The sequence below is a fragment of the Pogoniulus pusillus genome, chromosome 22 (genome assembly GCF_015220805.1).
Source record: "Pogoniulus pusillus isolate bPogPus1 chromosome 22, bPogPus1.pri, whole genome shotgun sequence".
Taxonomy (NCBI): domain Eukaryota; kingdom Metazoa; phylum Chordata; class Aves; order Piciformes; family Lybiidae; genus Pogoniulus; species Pogoniulus pusillus.
In genome coordinates, this window is record NC_087285.1 from 19,361,924 (window position 1) to 19,381,752 (window position 19,829).

A 19,829-nucleotide genomic window follows, 5' to 3' on the forward strand; every position below is an offset into this window, starting at 1 on the left:
GAGAGGCAGCTTTTGCCGGGCGGGACGGTGGCCGGGAGGGGTCAAGGTTTCTGTGTGCGCGCAGCTCAGCCTGGCGTTCGTAGCGTGAAGGAGCGCGAGGGTTCTGGTGGCGCCGTTTGTCCTCCCTCGGGGCGGCGCGAGCCGGTGCGGACCGGTGCGGACTGGTGCGCTGAGCGCAGCACAGCACAGCGCAGCACAGCACAGCGCAGCACAGCACAGCACAGCACAGCACAGCTGGGGCGTAATTAGGGAAGGGCTCGGGCCGCGAGAAGCGGCGAATGCCTGCTGCCGCAGTAGCAGCGTTTTCTTGCGTTCTTTAGTGGTGCTGCGCAGGCTTTTGGTCTACTGTGACTTCCCGCAGGAGACTGAACCCTCCTGGGCAGGCTTTTGGTCTGACTTCCCGCAGGAGACTGAACTCTCCTGGGCAGGCTTTTGGTCTGACTTCCCACAGGAGACTGAACCCTCCTGGGCAGGCTTTTGGTCTGACTTCCCACAGGAGACTGAACCCTCCTGGGCAGGCTTTTGGTCTGACTTTTCCACAGGAGACTGAACTCTCCTGGGCAGGCTTTTGGTCTGACTTCCCTCAGGAGACTGAACCTTCCTGGGCATGCTTTTGGTCTGACTTCCCGCAGGAGACTGAACTCTCCTGGGCAGGCTTTTGGTCTGACTTCCCGCAGGAGACTGAACTCTCCTGGGCAGGCTTTTGGTCTGACTTCCCACAGGAGCCTGACCCCTCCTGGGCAGGCTTTTGGTCTGACTTCCCCCAGGAGACTGAACTCTCCTGGGCAGGCTTTTGGTCTGACTTCCCACAGGAGACTGAACTCTCCTGGGCAGGCTTTTGGTCTGACTTTTCCACAGGAGACTGAACTCTCCTGGGCAGGCTTTTGGTCTGACTTCCCCCAGGAGACTGAACCTTCCTGGGCATGCTTTTGGTCTGACTTCCCCCAGGAGACTGACCCCTCCTGGGCAGGCTTTTGGTCTGACTTCCCGCAGGAGCCTGAACTCTCCTGGTCTCCGCCTGCAGGGACGGGTCTGGTCCATCACCTGAAGATGCTCAGAGGGCTGGAGCACCTCTGTTATGAGTACAGGCTACAGGAGTCGGGGCTGGAAAAGAGAAGGCTTCGAGGAGACCTTATAGCGGCCTTCCAGTATCTGATGGGAGCCTACAGGAGGGATAGAGAGGGACTATTTACAAGGTCTTGTAACGACAGGATGAGGAGGAGTGGGTTTAAACTGGCAGAGAGGAGATTCAAACTAGATGTTAGGAAAGGGTTCTTGACAGTGAGGGTGTTGAGACACTGGCACAGGTTGCCCAGGGAGGTTGTGGAGCACAGAATCACCCAATGTGATCAAAGATCACATTGGGTGATTGTGCTCCACAACCTCCCTGGAGGTGTTCAAGGCCAGGTTGGATGAGGCCTTGAGCGACCTGTTCTAATGGGAGGTGTCCCTGCCTATGGTGAGGGGCTGGAACTGGATGAGCTTTCAGGTCCCTTCCAACCTAAACCATTCTATGAGTAGGCATCAGGGTAAAGTTCTGCTCCTTGGCTCTGATAACCAGCACAGTCAATCCCACATCCCTTTTTTGTGGCAATGAGGCAGGTGAAGTGTTAATATCCAGCCAAAACTCTGGGAAAGCTCAGTGCCACTCGGTGAAGGTGGTGCTTGTAAGGTCAGCACTGTGCCACCACCCTAGCACAGACCCACCGTAGATCTGCCCAGCAGGAAAAGTGGCATCAGCCCAGCTACACTGCTCCCTCTTAAGTTTTCATGGGGTCTTTGGACACTAGCAATTTTTAATTGACATGTCTGAGTTGTGAAGAGCAAAACTCCTCAGGCACAACAAAATTAACTTGTTATCACAGCTTCCCTCAACACTGAACATGAGAGTTTTGCTCCCCCCAGGGAAGGCACAGCCCCGCAGAGCTCTCCATCCACAACCCTCTCCCATCTGAACCTTTTGGTTCAGGGTGTCGTGCAGCTATTGTTTGAACATGTTTTTCAAATTACACTTTTGGCCTTTTTTTTCCTCCCATTTGTGTCTATTTCTGAGCTTTGCATCATCCCTTCTAACTTTAGAGACATGTAAACCACATCTATCTCGTGTCTTCTCTCGCATCTCAGAGGAGCAGAACAAGGACTCCTCTTGTCTAGTGGTAAGTCATTAATAACCCCCACAAAGCAGTGATGTGGCAGCCAGTGTTAGATCTGCAAGCAGCTATTTATTCTCCTGAAGTCCTGCAGCCCTTTATGTGCTCTGCTCTGGTGTTTGTTTGGTGGCAAACTCTGTGCTACCTCAAATGCTGCAAAGCTTCATCCAACCCCTCTACTTTTCCAAAGCTCCTTCCTTTTATTCAGATGTGACCTCTAGAATTTTGCTGGAATTAATTGCCTAGACAAATATTTGGGGAGAAGGAAAAAAAAAAAGAAGGCATTTACAGGACTAGTGAACAACTGGAAAAAAGCAATAAAGAGAAAAAACAAATAACTTGAAGGGAAGCCTCCATGTTTCAGTCATTCATGGAGGAGTTTCTGATGACTCCTAAATTGGGCATTTTGACTCTCATGGACTTTATGTCAGATAAAATAAATATTAACACCACGTAAATCATTTTATGCTGTAACAGTGTTTTGTGGAACAGAGGAAACTGCTACATAGTGGTATCTATTTTAAGGTTGAGGAGTACCTGCTGTGCCAGGAGGGGAAAGGCTCTCTCCCCCTAGGACACTTCATGCATCATTGCTTCACGAAATGAAAGGTAAGGATGGAGATGACACAGGGATCCCCCTCTTCATTTCCCTGATAAAGTACAAAGGCCTCTTTGAAAGAGTTCAAAGGACAGTCAGGCATGCTGAACTGGGGCAGGTCCCAGCATTTACTTTTGAAAAGCTGACTTCAGAGTCTGCTCCAACAGGCAAGAAATTGCAGCAGATTATTGTTAGTTTCATCCATCTCCAGCTCCCTCATCTGCAAAGCCTTCTGAGGCTCAGACTGTTCTATTCAATCAACATCATGCAAATAACGTGGGGCTGAGGTGTCTTCTCTGAGTGTGATTTGACATAATCTCTGTTTCAGGCCTCAAGCAGCACCACTTTCTGAGGGGCTCTCACGACACCAGAGTGCTGTGTGAGATTCCAACAGCATGGTAGTGAGGAGGAAGACACTGCAAAAGACTTGGAGAGGTGGAGGACTTAAAACCCCAGCAGCACCTACTCCGAGCCTCATCCTTGGTGAGTGGATTTAAGAGCAGTTCTATTATCAGCTATAGTCATCAGAGACAGTTTTTGTTAGGCCTTCTAAGTAATTTTGAACCTCCCTGAGATTTGCTGTGGCACTTCACTGGTGACCACAGGGTCATGTTTTCCTTTGAGAGTAAGAACATGCTGAACTAGTTCGTCTGTAGCTCTGTACACATCTGCTACAGCTCCCATTGCACCACGCCATCCCTGGGCTTTGTGCTGATAGTAATTGCAACAGGAAGACAGAACAGGAGTCAGAAGACTTGGAGACAAAGATGGGGCATCTGTCTGTCTGCAGAAGGGTGAAAAAGCCCCTCTTCCATTGCAGTAAAGATGTTAGTGCTACTAAAATGGCACCAGGGGAAAAGCCAAAAAGGGATTTGTTAAATTTCTGGTGAATTCTGGTACGTTTGAGAGCAGGAACAAACATCAGAGCTCTCAAAAATGTTAACATTAAACATGCAGGTTGTCAGAGGGTGGGGGGGGTTACAAAACAACAAAACTGGCTCTTAGAAAAGTGGCTGTCTTTGTCAAGCAGGTCACTCCCAGCACAACATTGTGCAAGAAGAAAAGGCACCACAAGTGATAGATTTCATTTAGGTAGGGAAAAAGGTATCCTGTTGCTTTATGCAAAACAAAGCAGCCATAAACCAATAGAGTTATTGTACCAACCTCTCATTTAATCATCCAGGAGCATAAAAATTCCAGTCTCTCTGTGAGGCTGCTGTAGACCCGTGTGGCACTTTGGGGTTTCTGTGCTGGTAAAACAACCTGCCTCTTTTCTGTCATATTGCTTTTGTTCCTGAGGCACCATCCAGCCAACCTATTCCACAGCAGTCACACTAGCACGTGTTTTACAGCCAGTGGAGCACATCTCTTGTGAAAAGGTTTCATAAAACCTTTTCAAGACACTTATTCAAATCCTCCTAAAAGATAAAATTAGGAGCTGTGGGTTGTATCACTTCTCCATTCTGGTTATTTCAGTAACATTGGTAACAAGGCTTAGAGGTGACCTTCACTTTTTGAACTGAAATTGAATCACTACAGGCTTTTTTTTTTTACTGAATGAGGTGTAACAGTGTAAGGTGAAAAAAATAATGAACCCATGAGAAGAGGCACGGTCAAAAAGACTGTCCATGGAGAGTTTGTGAAAGGGAAGGGAAAGCTGGTGATACATTTGTGTAAAATAATGAACAGTGTGGAGCAAGCTAGGCAAGTGTTCCCTTCTTTACTGATAACAAAGGAAAGGAGAACAGCTTTTGAAACTGAAAATTCTCGTTTCATTCAGACTTGGAAAGTGAAATTGAAGCTGAACCTCTCGAAGCTCACAGGAAGAAATGCCTCCAGCTTTGCTGCTAGTTGGTTGCAGAGCAGCATGGTCTGCAAATACCCAAATCCCACTCTAACTTCACATGGATAACTCACTTATCTATGAAACTGTATTGGGATAAACAAACAGGAGCTAAGCAGCTTTATGTGTAAAGAATAAACCCTCTCCACTGTACTGTTTACCTTAAAGGGGCAGGGAGACTGCTGGTGACTATTTAAGGCAGAGTCTTGACACTTTATAGGGCCCTGAATGTATTTTCTTTAAATAAACATTTCTGTCCTACTTATTTCTTTCCCTGGGAACATCAGGAGTAATGTACCATGGTCCTTGTTTTAGCTGGAGTTCTCCCCAGAGAGCCAGGAAAATGATCTTGCCTCGAGATTCTGAGGTTTCTCCCACTCTCTGTAAGCTGTGGTCACTCTTTGCTTGTAAAACCTCACTGTGGCCTTGCGATGCTGTATGCTCTGTCTGCGCACACTCACGGCAGCACCTAGGCCCTGGGCAGCTGGGAAGGACCAGCCTTGAAGAGAGCAGGCAGCCCTGGCAGTCCCTTCCAGAGCGGTGCCAGCCAGCACAGGGCTCTTTGCTCCAACAACAGCAGCGCCTGTATGAGAGCAGAGGCTCGTTGAGAACAGTGATTTGTTATCTTGAAGGCAGTAAATGAGACAGAGGCCAGCCCAGGGCTGGGTGCTGGGCCTGGCAACACGTTCCCCAAAGGCAGGTGAGCTGCTCTTAGCTGCTGAAGTGTTATTGTGTTCCAGCGTCCTTACTGTGCTGCTCTCTCGGGCAGGATGTGTTGCTTTAGTTCATTGCAGTTTAGTTAAGTAGCACTCAGAAAGTCTGAGCCTCACTGTCACAGCAGTGCTGGTCCTCACCCCTGCTAGATTAGAGTTTACTCAGATTGCCAGAAGGCATGGCCACACCTTTCACTGCAGCACAGACATAAAGTAAAAGGCAGCAGTGCAGGAGTGAAAGCAAGAGCCAATGCTCTTCTGTAAGGAAGGTGTTTTTCACACATAGGGTGGTGAAAATGCTGGCATGGGTTGCCGAGAGAGGTAGTAGAAGCCCTATCCCTGGAACCATTCAAGATCACCCTTATCTAGTTGAAGATGTCCCTGCTCACTGCAGGAGGTTGGGCCAGATGACCTTTAAAGGTCCTTTCCAACCCAGTCCATTCTGTGATTCTATCATCTCCTCTCCTGGCATGGCACATCTGGTTGCTTGTAATAAAGGGTAAGGCATGCCTGGGCGGGTGATAGCAGAGCCTTCTTGGAGCTGGGCTAGGATTGCAAAACGAGCTTGCTCAGGAGTAATCTTCAGTAGTTTTTGGTCCAAAAGCAGTGAGGCTGTTGTTTTTTTTCTCAATCTTGCCTTCTGGAAGATAATTAAATGCATATTTTTTGAAAGATAGCCACCAGAACAAGACACTCCTTGCACTCACATTTTCCCCTGAGGATACAAGAGGGGAATGAACAGGACTGATGTGACTCCTGTCGTCCTGTACTGGAAAGAGCTCTGATACTGCTACAGCTAATCTGAGATACGGAGTACATGTGAATCCCTCCAAAGTCTTGCTCTTTCTCCTGCTCTGCAGTGAGTATGAAAACGAGGAGGCTCTGATTTGCTCTCCCATGTCATGCTTGATGTACCCATGTGGTGGTGTGAGTGTGCACCACTGCTGGACCTTCATAGCTTGTCTGGGAAAGAAGTCCTCCAGCCTCCTCTTCAGCAACAGCTGATGGCTTACAGCACACTGGTGCCCTGTGACAAGTACTCAAGTGCCACCCCAGCAAGGAGGCAGCTCCAGCTGGCAAATACAAAAGGTGCAATCCTGGTTTCTGTGATGTTAATCTGGCTTCAAGCAGAGCCACTGATTGGAGAGTCAGATACCCTGGGTTCATGTTTTCACAGCGACATTCAGAACAACTACATCTCCTGGTGCTCTGAGCGGGACAAGACCATTACTGAGTGTGATACTGTTAATCTTGTCTCTGCTTTTTCTACTGAAGGGGAGAATATCAAAGCTTTAACACCTGCACCACCTACCTGGTGTTTGTCTAATGTCTCTCTCCCCTCCCTGTTCTCTAGTCCATTCTGAGCTGAAATCCTTGCCTTATCACAGTCAGCAGCTTGTTGATTACAAGAGTTGAAAGAACTGAGAGCTGTGGCTTGTCTTGCATGACAGAGCACTTCTAAATGTCTGCAAGTCTCTGGCAAGCAGAATTCGGTGCCAGGGTCTTTTCATATAATACCTTGAAGTGATTTGGCATGTTCATCACCCTGGAGGATCCCTGGAACGGATTCTTAGCAGCACAGTTTGTGTGGAGAGGCACACTTAAGTTGCCTCCAGAGCTCCAGGAGGTGGGATGATATCCAGGAATGAAGTCACATCTCCATGCTTCCTTCTAACAAGTGCTGGCTTGTTTATGTGATCCCCTCTGATAATATATGGCAGTAAAGTCCCAACCAAGATCATTTCTTTGTCCTGCTGGAGGGTTTGCACCTGTTTGCTAATGCCAAAAGGCATCTGGCTCAAATTTGTTAGCACAACCACATGGGAAAAGAAGGGATGAGCTCTATGTAGCATTGTGCTAACCATGGTGCTCAAGAAGTTCTGACTATTATAAATTAGTTACAAACATCCAAGAGACACTTTATTAACAGCAGATTGGGCTAACCTTGGGCCTACAGTACAGACAAGCATTTAAAAATCAAAATAGGCTGCTAAAAGAGTGCAGATCTTTGCAGTTCTGCACCGAGTTACAACCAAGCGCTGCAACACCAAGGATATGTACAACTCTGCTGAGGAAGCTCATTTTTAACTTGCTTTTCTTCATCTCCAGTTACCTGAAACCATGACCTGAAACCAATGCCAGAAAACTGGCATTCTGGCTTGGCAGTGGGCACAGTGAAAGGTGTGCATGTGAGGAGGGGAATTATTCATTTATTCCTCCCAAGATGGTGCAGAGTATCAGAAATAACAGAATACATGGAGGCATGACCAGCCCTGGTGAGAAGACCAGCAAAGGGGAAATAGATGATGAGAAACAGAAAGCAGCTTCTCAGAGGAGGATTCCTTCATCTGCACAATGGCCCTATAAGGAATCTGTGACTTGAAACAACTTGAAGAGACAAAACAGTAACGAGTGCACTGGAGGGAGCGAGGAGATTCTGCCTCAGCTCTCTCGTGTGACAGGACTCCCATGCAGCTGGTGCCATGCTCATTAGTGCTTGTTAATGAGAAGTCTCAGCCAGGCTTGCAGTTTGTCTTTAATAGTGGAGAAGCAGGTTAAAAATCCCAGGGACACACACAAGAGCATCCAAGCAAAAAGGAAAGAAGGGGCTGCTGACATACAGATAACAAGTGACATCTTTTGGGGAGTCATGTCATGAAGGGTGACTTTTAGATTCAGTTCCCTAGAAAGCCAATTACCCTCATGCCCCTGGCTTTAAAATTCATGAAGGGTAGAAAGCCCCTTTGAACTTTTCAACCACTTGAAGAGTTTCAACAAAATGTGACAGAGGGGTCAAGGTTTCCTAATGTAATTGAACAGATTTGTGCAGGAGCACAGCAGGCAGAGAGTTAGACACTGGAGAGGTGGGCAGCAGCCATAAGGCCTTTAGGAAATGGGGCTGTACTCCTTCCAAGTAGCTCACTGAGCTACTTGCAAATCATGTTTGCCAGGAGTTGCAACTCCTCAGAGAGCAGTTCATATGCTTCCTGGGATAGACTCCAAACCCCTGGGGAACATGAGAGGCTTTGAGGCCCTTGAATACAAGGGTCACAAATGTGTGTGTGAAACTATTCTGTTTGGAAAAAAAGATAACTAAATGTCTCTACTAACAATTGATGCAATGTGGACCATGGATTAGTGAAGGCATGACCTGATCATGAAAGCCATGGCTGCAGGTTGCTTTCTAGCTTGCTAATCTGGCTGTGATAAATGTTCTGCCTCAGGAGGTCATTTCTCTGCTGCCCCTAAATGTAATTTTTTGTCCTGCCGGTTCCAGGGGTCTGCACAAAATGTGCATTTGTTTTGTAGCCAGGGTTCCTCGTCTTTCTCATCAGGCTGTTTGCCAATACTTCAGCTCAGAGCTTGTCATCTTCCAAACTGTTTTCAGCAGAGGAACCTCCTTCTTCCAACTGCACTCCTCAGCAATCATCGGGGAGGGAAGCACAAGACAGCACAAGGCAATACGAATGGGCTAAAACATGCTTTTTAAAAATTACCTTCCTTGGAACAGAAACTCACTGTGTTGATATTTCCTTTGAATCACTCTTGTCCAAACAGTTCAGCAATGCTTACAAGCAGCAGAGCAAAGCCTGCAGTCCCCCTTCAGTCAATGCTCACACTCCACATTGAAAGGCATAGATAGACGCTGATGAAAAAATTTCAGGCGCTGTCACCATTAAAAGCCCTCCCACACCTGGATTCACAAATGTGAGAGTCTGGAATAAATACTTACCCCTGAGAATTCAAAACTTGCTTTTCTCTGAGTATTTATCGGCACTTCCCAAGGAAGCTCTGGATCCTTAGTACATGACTGATGGGAACATAATCATTGTAAAGATGTATTCAATTATAATGCTTTTTACAGCAATGGCACTGTTCAGCTGGCACACACTACATGTTTTATGAGCCTCTGGGTGCTGCACTTGTCCTGTTTCATAGAACAAAGCAAGGCTCAGCAGTTTAAGATCAGCTCAACCAGGATTTGACAAAGCTGGAAGAGAGAGCTAGCTGAAAAGAATGTTACTTTCAATCCACAATAGAAGGAAATACAACATAAATGCTGTTCTTTGAGACAGCATGGAGAAAGGAGCAGTTAAAGGTCGCTTGAAGAGATTATACTAGGGACAGTGAGAAGTCAGCACTGCCCCTGTGTTGCTGGTCTACTGGCAGAGCTACTTGCACAGCCACCTCAGCGTGGTTAGGGGCTGCAGCCTCTTTGACCAGTGCCACTGGACCCAAGAGTGGGGGTCTAGCCACAGCCTGAAGATCCCTTGAGAGAAAGGAAGTAAGGAAGTAACTGCTGAGCTCACAGTGGGGATGGGGAGTGCAGAAAGCTGCCAGGCAGCACAAGAGACAGCCCTAAGGTTGACTGAGAGATGAGTTTGCAAGGCACCAAGTTCCTTGGGAAAGGCAAGTTTGGCCATGATGACCATGGCCTCCTGTTGCTTGTGTCTCTGTGTCCTGGGGCACTAGACAACGTTCATTCCTCATGCAATGGACATTCCCAGTGCTGCACACACCAGGCAACACCCACAAGGTGCAAACTCCACGTGGCTGTGTGTAGGAAAAGTTTTGCCTCAGAGTTTTTCTCACCTGTGGGGGTTTGAATAATGCTCCAAAGTGCTGCTGATTTTACCCCTGGAGAAACAGCCCTTGTGAGTCAGACCGTGGAAATGGCTCTGCTGACAGCAAAACAAAGACCCTGGTCTCCTGCCATGGTGTAGAGGCAGTCAGTGTGTTTGGAAAAGAGCAGTTCCCAATTACACATTCCAGTGTGCAGAGTGACTGCTCAGAGAACATTTCTGCAGAACTTTTTTACGTCCTTCAGTCCCTTTGTTTACCTCTGAAACTACTGCCTGTGGAGCACAGAAAGTCCAGAGGAGAGCAGTGAGAACAAACAGAGGCACAGCAAACGAGCCCTGTGAGAAAAGGCAGAAAAATATTGCTTGGTTTAGTCTGGAGGGAGTGGAAGAGGTGCATGATAATACCCTTTAAATATGTAAGGTACAGTGTGGAAGGTAATAAACTATTCTCTGTGCCTGCCAGGAGACAAGAAGTAAAACACTGCAGTAAGAGAGATTGATTGGTTAGGCATTAGAAAGGGCTCAGAATAGACTGTGCACGGAGTGGATGAAAGCTCCTTTACAGGAGCCCTGGAAGATGCGAGACAGCCTCTGATCAGGAGTGGTTTAGCCAAAGAACTTCCAACTCCCATTTATTTCTGATTATCTTTTCTTACACTGTTTTTACAGCATATATAGGATTAAAATACCCCAGAACATTTCCCTGTTGTCTGGGAAATCTGGGAGAGGTTCTTTAAAGCTGCATTTGAAGGAGAAAAGTTCTTGGCAGGCTGTTCTAGCTGCTTGGGTTGCAATGAGATTAGCTCATGTCCTTTTAATGACATAATTGCAAAGATAAGTATTCCAAACAAACTATTGGATATTAACGACCCTCCCCTGCCCCTGATTTTGCATGAAGCCAGCTGGAATTTCACCCAACAAAGGGCTGCAGTGCCAGGAAGACCTTACAAAGACCAAAGAACCCTATGCTTTGGTAAGATGTCTTTGCCACGGTAGCAATCTCATGTCACTGCTCTCCTTGAAGCAGCAGACACTTTCAATCAGTTCTTGCCATGCTCATTTTGCTATCTTGGCTTCACTTAATTGGGTACTGCAGGGTTGTCTCAAAGAGTTGAGGTCTGTGCTTTGAAACCAGTAGATTCTTTTATCTAACCAAGGGAACAGAATTGGCATTTCACATAGCAAAGCTGTCAGTAACAAAACTGGACCAAAAATACTGAACCACTGCATAAATGCATTAGCTGGGGTCCACTTAGCCGACCATCTGCTGAGTTCAACCTTGGAGATAGCACCCAGCAACTGAAGCCCTAAATTATTGTTTTAATAATCCTGTCTGAATTCCTGTCTGAAGTGAACTGCCGCCGCAGAAAGCAAGGCAGATTTGCCTGGCCTCATTGCCAGGTTTGCTATCACAGTGTCACAGTCACCAGGCCCTCAGGTTTGACCGCCCCCTTCCCGGTTTTCACATGCAGATCTCCTGCTGATTCCTCTTTTGAAGGTTTTTTCTTCCCGGTGCTCAAATCTTTGGGAACAAGAATGCAACCGTGCTGTGTGCTGATTGCAGCTGGCAGGTGAATTAGAGCACATTGAGATGGCTGCGAAATGCCTCTGCGAGACAGAAATGGCAGAACAAGGGATTATCCCAGCACGAAGAGCCCAGAAACCGATGCAGACAGTCACGCTGAGGAGGCAAGCTGAGGAGCATACAGACATAAAGCATTCTTTGCTTCCATGAACCCCAAGAGATCTTACCAGCTCAAAGTTTTGGGCATCTGCTGCCAGTTCCCTTCCTCCTCACCTAAGCTGGTTGATTTCTCTGAGGTGCAGGATGTTCTCAAATCCTTCCAAAATATGTGGGAGCCACAGTTGCCAAGTAACAAAACCTCATCTCTCTGTTCCTGGAAATGTACAACTCCTTGCTTTTCTGTTCTGTAGAATGGACAGATGAAGCTGTGATTTAGGGTACTACTCCAGGGTCAGGCCTGTTTGGACTCCAGTCTTGCCCTTGAATAAATCTCTGGGATGCAGAGTTCAAGGTGGGGATCTCAGTGCCCTTGTGGCTCTCGTTTTCAGAAACCAAACTGTGGATGCATTTCATGATTCACTGAACTGCCTCAGTGACCTGTGTAATGAGGCTGCATTCAGAACACAGCAGTGCTGCAGCCTGGCATTTTATCAAGAGGTGTCCTTCCCCCACACATATTTAAAAACACTCAGATGGGTGATCTGAAGCAAGGCAGGAACAAAGCTGGTAGATCTCGTTCTGTCACAGCAATCACAAACAAAACTCAACCACTGTGGGTTTTGTGGAACTAGAGGAGGTCCACAGAAATTATATGGGATGAAGAAGCTGCCTTAGAGGGGATGTGACTTGAGCTAGGAAAGGAGAGAGCTGGAGAGGGAGGGCATCATCAAGATATACAGAATTTAGAGAGCACTGAGTAAGCACTGATTCAGCTGCTCTTCAGAACCTCCCACAGTACTGGAACCAGAGGGCATCTGCTGAACACAGTAGGGGGTTGGTTTTAACAGGTAACAGGTACTTTTTTTGCACCATGGGGAGTGAACTTCTAGAACTGAATCCTGAATGGATGCTAAATAGACAGGGATGTCCTTAACATTTCTAACATGACAATTGTGGTGGCTGCTAGGGATATGAGGGCAACAGACCACCAAATTAGCATGCATTTACTGAACAGCATCTTTTATTGCCTTAATCTGTACAGAATATTGGACATGATAGTTCCAGGTTTGTTATTGACTCTTAGTTGTCTTTAGTCTGATAGAGGCTCTGTGTGGTGGCAGAATTCATTTCCCTTTTGGTGTTAGTCATCATATCATAGGATCATAGAATGTCTGTGATGGAAGAGACCTCCAAGGGTAATCTAGTCCATCTTAGTCCCAATAGCCCAATCTACCCCACTTTCCATAAAGAACTGTGTTAACCTCCAGATTTCATCCAAGGCCTCATCCTCACCTGAGTATGTTATCATAGAATTACAGAATGGTATGGGTTGGAAGTGACCTCCAAAGCTCATCCAGTCCAACCTCCTCTGCAGTCAGCAGGGACATCCTCCACTAGATCAGGTTGCCCAGAGTCCTATTGAGCCTCACCCTGAATATCTCCAGGGAGGTGGGACCTCAACCACCTCCCTGGACAACCTGTTCTAGTGTCCCACTGCCCTCATGGTAAAGAACTTGTTCCTGACATCCAATCTCAATCTGCTCTTCACAGGATCATAGGATTTCAGGGGTTGGAAGGGACCCAAGGAGATCATTAAGTCCAACCCCCTCTTCTCTAGTTTGAAGCCATTGTCCCTCATCCTGTCACTGAAGGCCTTTGCAACAGTCTCTCTCTCCTTCTTGTAGGCTGCCTTCAGGTACTGGAAGGCTCCTATTAGGACTCCCTGGAGCCTTCTCTTCTCCAGGCTGAGCAGGAGGTGTTCCAGCCCTCGATCATCCTCTGGACTAGCTTCATCAGATTCATGTCCTTCCTGCACTGAGTACTTGAAATCTTGACCTGTTTTCCTTCTTCCTTCCACACAGCAGCAAGGAGAAACACCTTGTAGCTGAGCTGCCTGGGCATCCTTGAAGACAAACAGTGCCTGGAAGTTAGCACGTTAGCAGAGTGTCACAGTGACAGCTCCATGCTTATGCACTCCAATAAGCTAGTTATAAACAAAAGAGTTTCTCTTCTAATGTTCACAGTCTTTGCTACCACACTGGAGAGGACTGAACTAATGAATATCTCCTCCTGTGAGCAACATGAAGCATCTGCACTATTCCTTCTGTACTCATTACACTGAGCAGAACAGAGACCAGAAAGAGCATTTTTTGGTGGCTATAAATCATGAGTGACACTAAGGTATTGCTATTAGCAGCAGAAAAATGCTTTCCTCCTACCACCTCATTCAGCCCCATATACACGCAGCACTTCAGCAAGGGGTACTGGGGTGTCTGACTAGAAAATTAAGCAGAGGTTGTGTTGTCTGAAGATAAATTGGTACCTCCCTCAGTGTGTGTGTGTGACTTTGTCTTTTTCTGATTTGTCTTTTAACTTGCAAAACACTGAGACTGGAGATAACGATGAGCTTTAAAACCCCAGCCTTCTTCCCCTCCCAGACCCTCCCGAACAAATCCCTTCTCCAGAATGAGCTTGGGGAGAAGATAAATCTTCTGGCAGTAATATGCAATATTATTTTTGGCACCTGAAGAATCTCAAGCTAGATAAGGGAGGACTGAAAGTAAGTCAGAGCTCTGTGTTTTCTAGTGCAAGGCACCACATTTGTACACCCACAGGAACCCAGAATCCTTTCCCTTTTTCTGGACTGGGGCAGGCATTCCTGATTTTCACCCAGGTTAACTGGTCCTGAGGCCTTATTTAAAACACAGCACATTCAGAGGCTGTTGAAATCACACAATAACAGAGCCAAAAGACAAAGGCGTGGGGTGAAAACACCAACTCCACATCTCATGCCCAAACAAAGGCTAATTTGGTTTCAGACCATACTAGCTGTGAGAGTGATGAGATTAACACCTGACAACAAGGGAACTGCTGAGCTGTCTGTGATCTCCTTCAGCAGAAGAGCACTCCAGCCCTTCTTCTATTAGCATATGTTAGAGGAACTGCTTCTTTCCTGCTCTGGTCTCTATTTCCCTACAGAGCCTTTGTGAAAAGCTCAGAGCAAGGCTTCTGCTGATACCTTTGTAGGCATCTTGAGTAAGACATTTTTGACATTGCTCAATTGGGCTGCCGTGGGCAAAGGGTGAGGGCATGTTGTTACTGCAGGGCAGAGAGCCACTAGGGGCTGGGGCTGGCCTTTCCAGGAGCAGGATGAAGCACAAGCACACGCAGGGGTGCATCACATCTTTAGTTCTAACAGAGCCGTGACCAAAGGACCCAGCTCCCCTTGCACTGATCTAGAGACTGGTGCCAGGTATTGCCTTAGGACAAGGGAAAGTGGAAAAGTCCAAACCTTTGCTCTCTTTACACACATGGGCTTGTCACAGATGTGTATGCCTTGGAAGTCAAATGGGAAGGCATTTCCAGAGCAAGCTAAATATTTTAGATGCAGAATTTCTTACTGCTCGGAGAGCCTTCTGTGCCCAAAGCACAGCCTGTGCTCTGCAAAGTTCAGTCTGCTTTGTCAAGCCTGAAGATGTGATGAGAGCCTCTGGGTCCACTAGGAGCTCTTGGAGCAGCCTGTCCTAGGGAGTGACTGTTACTGACACTGCTGCTTTTAAATGATGATGTGGCCACATCTCAGCTGTTCTAGCGTTTGTCTGGTATGTCAGTAGTGGTTGGATGGGACAGTCAGAGGCATCCCCACCTGTGGTGTCTGTTCAGAGTTAATCATCTGCTAGGGATCACTTGGAAGTTAAGAACTGTGCAGTGGTACCTTTCATAACTCAGGATTTGTATGACCAGTAAGAGTGTCCTAGCCCAAGAAATAGGGTGGTCCTTAGGGATGTCTCTACCTCCCTTCTTAAAGCTGGAGCACATGACCTACAAGGAGAGTCTGAGGAGGCTGGGGTTGTTCAGCCTAGAGAAGAGGAGGCTGAGGGGAGACCTCAGTGCTCTCCACAACTTTTTTTCATGGCAAGAGTGGTCAGGCATTGGAATGGGCTGCCCAGGGAGGTGGTGGAGTCACCAACCCTGGATGTGTTTGAAAGTCATTTAGATGTGGTGCTTGGGGATATGTTTCAGGGGTGGGCTTTGTAGAGCAGGGTCAATAGTTGGACTTGATGATGCCAAGGGTCTTTTCCAACCTGAATGATTTTATGGTTCTATGAAGTCCCTGAAAGGAGGCTGGAGCAAGGAGGGGGCAGCCTCTTCTCCTTGGTGTCAAGCAACAGGAACAGAGGAAATGGTTTCAAGCTGCACCAGGAGAGGTTGAGGATGGGTGTTTAGAAATATTTCTTCACTGAAAGGGTTCTCAAACATTGGAATGGTTTGCCCAGGGCAGTGCTGGAGTCACCATCCCTGGGGGTGTTCAAGCAGTCTTGTGGACTTGGTGCTTAGAGAAATGGCTTAGTGTTGACCCTTTGGTGCTGGGTTGCAGGTGGACTGGATGATCTTGGAGGTCTCTTCCAACCAGATGTATTCTGTGAAAGGTGTGAAATATGCTGGGGTCAGTTGGATGAAACAGCATTTTGAGAAGGCTGTCAGCAAGAATCAGGAAATTCATTTGGTCACCAGGAACAACACTGTCTTCCAGACAAGCTTTGATGAAACACTTGTTCATTTTCACTTTTGTCCCTGTGTTGCTGACTCTGTAATGAAACACCTTATCCCTGTCAGCTGTTGTAGCACTGACATGAGTCATTCCAGCCCACGTCAGTAACACTAGGGCCAGCTCTACAGAGAGGAGCCCAGCTTGGCAGGCACTCACCAATGTCCTTTTGACAAGGAGCAAGCAATGGGAAGATGCTTTTGGCTCTAAGAATATCTGTGACTACTAGAGGATCTGCCCTTGGCACCAACAAAGCAGGGTCATGCCCTCTTCTGAGCACTAAGTGGTTCAAAACCTTAAAATGCTTCTGGAAGTGCAGGGTGCTGCACTTTGGCCACAACAACCCCATGCAGAGATACAGGCTGGGGTCGGAGTGGCTGGAGAGCAGCCAGACAGAGAGGGATCTGGGGGTGCTGATTGATACCCGCCTGAAGATGAGCCAGCAGTGTGCCCAGGTGGCCAAGAGAGCCAGTGGCATCCTGGCCTGCATCAGGAATGGTGTGGTCAGCAGGAGCAGGGAGGTCATTCTGCTTCTGTACTCTGCACTGGTTAGACCACACCTTGAGTGCTGTGTTCAGTTCTGGGCCCCCCAGTTTAGGAGGGACATTGAGATGCTTGAGCGTGTCCAGAGAAGGGCAACGAGGCTGGTGAGAGGCCTTGAGCACAGCCCTACGAGGAGAGGCTGAGGGAGCTGGGATTGGTTAGCCTGGAGAAGAGGAGGCTCAGGGGAGACCTCATTGCTGTCTGCAACTACCTGAGGGGTGGTTGTGGCCAGGAGGAGGTTGCTCTCTTCTCTCAGGTGGCCAGCACCAGAACGAGAGGACACAGCCTCAGGGTGTGCCAGGGGAAATTTAGGCTGGAGGTGAGAAGAAAGTTCTTCCCTGAGAGAGTCATTGGACACTGGAATGGGCTGCCCGGGGAGGTGGTGGAGTCGCCGTCCCTGGGGCTGTTCAAGGCAAGGTTGGACGTGGCACTTGGTGCCATGGTCTGGCCTTGAGCTCTGTGGTAAAGGGTTGGACTTGATGATCTGTGAGGTCTCTTCCAACCTTGGTGATACTGTGATACTGTGTGATACTGTGATCATAGCAGTGAAGCCATCTTTGGTACTGTTAATATCTGGGGAACCTTCATCTCCAAGATATTTCTGTTTCATGGAAAACCAACTCACTCTTGTCTTCTTGCAGTCATGGCAGTCTGTAACACATTCATTATCTGCCCAAATCAAGCTTTGGTGAGAAGCTTTGCTTCCTTGCTCTCTGCCTTCTCTTTCTGTTTGGCAGTAGACACTAGGGCCGCTTCCCCTTGTGAGAGGCATTGTGCTTTTCCACAGAGACATGTATACCTAACTGAGAGCCACTTCTCCTGCCAGTGGTGTGTGTATAAGGTTGTAACTTTTTACAATGGCAAGCAAAAAGCAGCAAAAATCCTTCCTTCAGCTAAGCTGTGCAAGTGGATTAAATAAACACAGCTTCACTGTTAACGCTTCAAGTAAATAGTTTCTCCTTCTCAGTTTGCTCCAGCATAAAAATCCCTCTGCTCTATAAATGCCACTGCCAGTATTTATTTGTGAAGAGCTGGGATCTATTTATTTATTTATCCTTATTTAGTTGAAAAGCCTGGGCTCAGAATTAAACACTCATTCATAATGTCATTATCTGCCTTGCTCCGCAGGCAGATACCGTGTGCGGTGTCACAGGACAAAACCTTTGGCAAGGCCCTCAGAAGAGCAATTTAGCTCCTCATCCATCTCAGCTGGCAGCATGATTGTCTTCCAGGCCCACATTGCTGGATGTGTTCTTTTACTCTGACATACATTATTGAGTGTTAAATCACTTTCTGAAGTGTTTATTGGTAATAGTTGAATTCTTTCCACTCAGTTAAGCTGCTCGTGAAACATAAATATTTCCTCCTATCTTGGAGTTTGATGGAAACATGGGTAGAGATCTTCAGGAGGATGGACTGCAGAAATTACACCAGCTCACTAGGTAGGGACTGAATTTAACAGAGCTGTGGAGGAGAATATCCTCCTCCTTCCATCAGAATGAAACAGCAAACTCCCACTGCCACATCAAGGCACTTCACGGGGAAAAAGGTTTATTTGTGTCTTGGTTCTCCCACTGTGTCTTGGCCTGTCAGGAAGCAGGTGAGCCTGTTGCTGAAGCATCAGTGGCTTCCTGGCAGGATCTTTGTAGATCCTGATGCTCCCTGGAAAGGAAAACAGGTTGTGCTCTGCAGGATCAGGTGCTGGGGAGGTGATTAGGCATCAACATTCCCATGTCTCTCACTTTGGAGTGTGATCTGCAGCCCCTGCCTGGCAGTGATGCCTCTCAGGAAGGAACCAGAGACCACTCTCTTGTACCTATTCAGGAAAATTGAGCTGAGAATTAAAAGAAGAAATAAACAAAGAGAGCAAGATCTAGTGTGGCAGTTGGAAAGTGAGCTGGAGAATAAGGGCCAGAGACAGGCCAAGATGGGGAGGAGGCAGGAGAACTGCATTTTGAAATAAACCCTTTGACAATCCATCTCTTGAGGGCTCCAGATGTGACAGCTCAGCAGTCTGAGCCACGCTGGCACACTCAGTACTCCAAGTCCTCTAACCTCCTGTCCTTGCACCAGTGAGAATCTACAAATCAAAGTTTTCCTGTTCTTTTCATCTTTAATGAGGAAGTCTGTTGAGTCTCTTTCCTGCGTTCAGGAGTTACTTTCCAATCTGATGAACACTGACTTTGAGAGACAACACCAGTGACGAGCTGGATCACAGTAGCAATCAAGACTCCTTTGATGGCAGAGCTAAAAATAGGCTCTCCAGCTGACATAGCTTTGGGGAAGAGAACATACAGTTTGGTTTCAAAGGATCTTCCTTTGTCTCCATGTCCCCATGTGCCAGAGGATGCCACGTTTCTGACAGCCATACAAGCAAGTTACCTCTGCCTTCTGAACTGAAGCACTCAGGTACAGACCCATACTACCCCCAGCCCCAGAAGGAGTGACATTTTAAAACCCTCTCTGAGTGCCTTGGAGTCTTGTTGGCAATTCAGCCTCTCTGGTCATGCTGCCACCCATCAAGTTATTGCGTGGCAGCTGCCACATCTTAGGGTCTGGAGAATATCACTGCTGTCAATTTCCCAGGTTCAGTTTTGGTCCTCGTGATCAGTTGCCCCAGCTCTGCTCTCCCCTAATTGCTTTTCTCTCTGCCTGCTCTTCCTCTTGCTAAATCCAGGGTACTGGCCTACGAGCTCCCTGGCTAAAGTCCCCAAAGTTTTGCTTTGGCATCTGTAAAGGAAAATATGGTAAGACATGTCACTGCCACCTCCTGGGCTTTCTGAGGATGAGAGCTCATCCCATGGGTTGCAAATGCAGAACAGGAGTTGCCCAGCTCCCAGCTTCACCAGCCAGCTCCGTTCCCAGGCCTGCAGAGCGATGCTGCTAACCAACCTACGTTGTGGATCTCCCTCCCCTTGGAGGCAATAGCTACAGATGGATCACTGAGGCTTTTGGAGAGGAGACCTACAGATGAATGAGCACACACAATAAATGTTCTCCATTTCTAATGTGTAATATATCAGGGGGCAAAAGGTGGAACAACCCACTTTGGCAGATGAAAACAGCAAGGAAAGAGGCGTTCTGTTGGCTAGATGAAAGCCTCTCCGTGTAATTTTTCATGCTTCTGCAAGCATCACTGTGAATGCAGAGAAAGGCAACATTCATG

General features: G+C 47.4%; 1 long non-coding RNA gene across 2 annotated transcripts; it reads left to right on the top strand.

The window, feature by feature from the left end:
• Window positions 1–44: 44 nt before the first annotated feature.
• LOC135185028 (uncharacterized) lies at window positions 45–4,901 on the top strand. Of its 2 annotated transcripts, none has more exons than XR_010306333.1 (5): window positions 45–164; window positions 2,080–2,156; window positions 2,676–2,759; window positions 3,077–3,231; window positions 4,529–4,901. It is a non-coding gene; the product is annotated as an uncharacterized LOC135185028 (long non-coding RNA). The 2 variants fall into 2 exon arrangements; XR_010306332.1 differs by having other exon boundaries at window positions 45–144.
• Window positions 4,902–19,829: the final 14,928 nt, after the last annotated feature.